Genomic DNA, 5,096 nt, shown 5'->3' with positions numbered 1-5,096 from the left:
TCGAGAATTTTTCAAATTGTTGTCCCTAAGCTAGCGTCCAATTTCAATTCTCCCGCGTTACTATAGAAGGTTGCAAAATTTTTTAAAGAGATGGCGTTGGTCGTGGCTCATGCGCAGGCGAAATATGCCTACGTTTCTGAGAACCCGCGTTGTCGAGGTGAAATCCCTGGCGGGGAGACGCCAGTCAGCGACGAGCAGCCGTCGGGTGTGCGTGACTTAATTGCTGCTCCCCTAAGTTACGTTACGTGTTTCGGTAAGTTTTTATCCTTATGTTTGAAAACTATCGAAATGTTGTGTGTTTGGTGTCTAATATTAACGCGATATATATGCAAATGTAATTGTATTAATAACTAACGTGATAATTTACTTTGTAGTTAAAATTTTCCCCTTCGTTACCGGTAACGCTGGAGAAACTTCTCTTACGTTACTGGTAACGTAAGAGAAAGTACGACTTATCCTATTTAACTCGCCATCGAACTTATTTGACCTATCTTTTAAATATGTAAATACATTTAACGTGGAGTAATAAGAGTAATATTGTTTATAAATGTCTCATAAAAATTCGTCACAAATTAAATGATTTTATGGCTAGAGTATTAGTTAGTATAAAGTTATTATTTACGTTGCAACTTAGCGACATTGTTTTATTTATTTCAGCATTTAATGGTGCACACCTAAAAAAACAATGCCTCTAAGCGCCGCAGAAAAACAAAAACGGTATCGAGAACGATTGAAAAACAAACCAGAATGCTATGAAGAAGCTAAAAAGAAACAAAGAGAACGGTACAATAAAACTAAAAGATTAGTGAAAAACTTAACCCCTAAAGAAAAGTACAACGCTAACACGATTTGGCGTTTACGGAAAAGAGAACAGGCGAGAAAAAAACGGATCGTAGAAAGAGTGTTACGAATTAGCCTCAATCGCCTACTCCTCCGCCAGTGACGGCTTCGTTATGCACACTTCCACTAGCGACGTCTCCTTTAAGATTAAGCCCACTACGTATACTGCAACCAGTAGCATATTTACCACCATCACCCCAACCCCAAATTGCAATGCTTCCTCAAGTGACGTCTCTGCGGGCTGCTCCACTTCAATCAGCGACGCCTTCACCAACTACATCTCCACTCACTCTTCCACCTCAGAGAACTTTGTCGGCAAAGCCTTCTTCACTGACACTTTCATCGGCGACACCTCCGCCAGTCACACCAATTCCGGCAATACTTTCGTCAATTTCACGTCCGCCAGCGACATCTTCGCCGCCGATTATATCTTCCCGACCAGCTAATCCTGTTGCTTTTACAAAACCAGTAGCGAAGCACATCCAGCCTTTGTCATCAGTCTTTGTAGATTTGGAGATTAACCAGCCAATCGTATCGCCAAAATAACGAGGGCGAAAAAGAACAAGAAGAGATAGAGCTAAAGTTTGCAGAGAGAATAGGATATTAGCTAACAAAAATGAAAATTTAAGAGAAAAAAATAAACCTAAATCTAAACAGACCAAAGATGACTTAAAGTGCCAAATGTTGGCGAATGCCATAAAGGAAACATTTAAAAAAACAAAATCGAAAAAAGAAAGAAATACATTAAAAACTTTTTTTGCGGCACAAGCAATTCAAAATTCACGTATGAAGATAATTTTTTTGATGGACACGTTTGGCACAAACAAAATTGAAATGAACAAGTCTCGCTTTGATCGAGAAACGCTCCTAAAGAAAAAGATAAAAGATTTTTTTCTAAGAGACGACGACCCGAGCTTCAGCTGGAAAAAAGGAAGTACTAACCAAGAAAGGTATTAAAGTTCCTAAAAGATATATGCTAGATACAATGAAAAGTCTTCACAAGGTTTTTCTAAAAGAGAACCCTGAGATTAATGCTCTTATTATTATTTTACACGGAATAAGCCGTTCTTTGTTGTGACTCCTTCGATTGATGCAAGGGAAATTCGCTTGTGCAAGCTTCATGCAAATTTTGAATACAAAGCTAAAGCTTTGAGGAAAAAAGGTATTACAGGAACTGACGACCCCAGTTTACTAATAGAAGCAACAGTGTGTGATTTCGATTCGAAAGTGCATGTATGGCCTCTGCAACGAGTGTAAGAATAAAAAGAGTAATACAACCTCGATAAAATAAATGGAATGATAAAATGGACTGAATAGACTAGAAAAGAAGAGAAATTTCAGAAGGATGGAAAAATTATGAAAGCTTTCAGAAACATTCGAGAAGAACTTTAGTTGACTTCGAGACTTCGATTAACGTTTTAGAGAAATGACTTTACTCATTTTTTGAAGCCTTAGTAGGTTAATCTTAATTTGTTGATTTTTTATGTTAACTGTTTTTTCTTTATATAACTGAAGTTGATTCAAACGTTAAAGTTAATATTTAAGTGTTTGTGATGTTCCTGAGAATTACTGATCTTGTATTTAATTTAACACTGATCTCAAGCGTAGATTATTCAACTTAGTTGATCTCATGTTAATTAGGTGGTGTATTGTTATGTTAATTTATGAATGAATGACGAGGCGAATAGCAAACTAACGTGTATACCGACGCATAAAAACAGACGACAAATATTTACTGATTAATAAGAAGTTTGTTTCATTTAATAGGTGTATCAAAAAGGGTCAGTAACACCAGAGAATGTATGGCCTATTCTCTTGCGTTACTCGTTATTTTTCTCTTGCGTTACTGGATGTCCCCAAATAATTCCACAATATTTTTATTTTTTTGATTACCAGGATCGTTTTTGATGGATATGATTCGGTGAGTTATAATCTTATTAAATTTCCCCTGCTATAGATATACAATTTTTAAGCCAAATCCTAACGAAAGAAGTAATATTCGAAAAATACGACTTCTTAAAATACTATAGTAACGCAGGGGATTTGCAAAGTCCAGTTATTACCGTAATAATGTGGTTTTTCTTTAAAAAACCTCTCATATAATGAGCTTCTTAACTGTGGAAAATATCTATATCGATTTCAATGGGCTTTCAGATTTTTATTCCTATGTTATGATTAAATCTAGATGACGTAACGCAAGAGAATTTCCGACTGTATGAAGAACAAAATGTGATTAAAACTCACATAATAGCATTCTGATCTCGTTGCTGATATTAAAATAAGTTAATTTAATCAATTATCCGTACGCCAATGGTATTAATTATCAGTATTTTGACAAAAAAATATTTTAAAAAACTTTTTTGAAACCTCTTTCAAATTGGCCTCGTAAAAGTTGATTCGCCCATTTATTTGCAAAGAATAAGTAGGTACAATAGTGTCTTAGGTGGTAAGTGACAATTGGTTGCTTATTCTGCTATTTGTACTAGCATGCAAAAATCTTAAAACTAGAAACTACTACAAATCTGGCTGTATATCTTGAGAAAGGAAATTAAATACCTTACGTTTTCGTAACTCCGGTAATTCCGTGGAAGATGGGACATATGGTGTAATTGCGCTTATTATATTGTACAGATTTTGTCGGCAGAGTGGTCGGCAACGCGCATGTAATATCTCTGGTGTTGCAGGCGTCCATATTATGCACAGAATATATAATTGCCATAGGCTACGGTGACTGCTTACCATCAGGCGGGCCGTATGATTGTTTGCAACCGACGTAGTATATAAAAAGATTAGGTAACACTATCGACCAAATTTTATCGAATACTGACGTTAAAAGTTCGGCAACAAAATAAAAATATCTCCGGTGTTGCAGGCGTCCATAGGCTATGGTAACTGCTTACCATCAGGCGGGCCGTATGCTTGATTGCCACCGACGTGGCATAAAAAAAAATCTGCTACTAACACCTACTAATACTATAAACGCGAAAGTAACTCTGTCTTTCTGTTACCTCTTCACGCTTAAACTGCTGAACGAATTTAGATGAAATTTGGCATGGAGATAGTTTGAGGCCCGGGGAAGGATGCAGGATAATTTTTATCAATCATCATCATAGACAAAAGCTAGTATGAACATACTCGTCAAGTCAACCCCTACAACGGGCTCCTATTAGGCTAGTCGGTAGTGACCCTGTCTTTCTACGAATCAGGAGGTCCTGGGTTCGAACCCTGGTAAAGAGCATTTATTTGTGTGTTAATCACAAGTATTTGTTCCTGAGTGGATGTTTTCTATGTATTTATATATTGCCGTATATATATAATACCTACATATGTATTAAATTTATCGTCGTCTATCTAGTACCCACAAGCACAACACAAGCCTTAATCATTGCAATCATGTGCAACATTATATATAAGTCTACAAGGTAACATATATGTGAACATGAACCCTGACAGGGTATAGCAATTAGTTTTAATCTTATACTGAAGTTTTATTAAAATAAATGCTCGTAGTCTATACAAAAAACATAACAATGTATAGAATTTACATTACAAATAACTAGTAGATTGTTAACCAGGGGTGGAAAGTGAACCATTTTACCCGAGATATTTCGGCTAACAGTTCGAGGGTGAGATGGTTACTTTTACCCAAATTAAACACTACTTTTCATTTCGACTACCTATGAGGAAAGTCAAACACAAGAAATGTAGGTTTATTATTTGTAAGTACATATATTTCTTTAGAACAAATTATTAAACAAATTGTTAATTATTGGTAAGTATATTCTTTAGAACAAATTACAGGTAAACCACATAACAACAATGAAATGCAATTACTTAAAGATTACGTTAAAATTAGAACAATTAGAATATTTTCTTCTGACTTAATTTGTCTGGGAATGCTATTATATGTATATGTGGACTTTTTTAAACATCTCTATTTTGCGTTCCGATAAGGCTAAATAATGATCTCGGCGAGGATTTGTATTGGATTTATAGCGAAGGTACTGGCTATGTAGGTTCAGAAGGTTTTGTAGTTAGTATCTTGAAGTAAAACACTTGTCTATGTACAAGAATTGAATGAATTTTATTTACAAAATGCACGGTTTATATACAAAAATTAAGGAAAGAATGAAAGAGACGTATTTACATAAAAGAGTGAGACAAGAGATAGGATAATATTTCTACGTACAAATTGTCTGTTTGTAGTATGTGTAATGAAGGGAAGGTTAAAACTCGAAGTCGAATGAAATGTGGTG

The sequence above is a fragment of the Cydia strobilella genome, chromosome 14 (genome assembly GCF_947568885.1).
Source record: "Cydia strobilella chromosome 14, ilCydStro3.1, whole genome shotgun sequence".
Lineage (NCBI taxonomy): Eukaryota > Metazoa > Arthropoda > Insecta > Lepidoptera > Tortricidae > Cydia > Cydia strobilella.
This window is presented reverse-complemented; position numbering follows the sequence as displayed.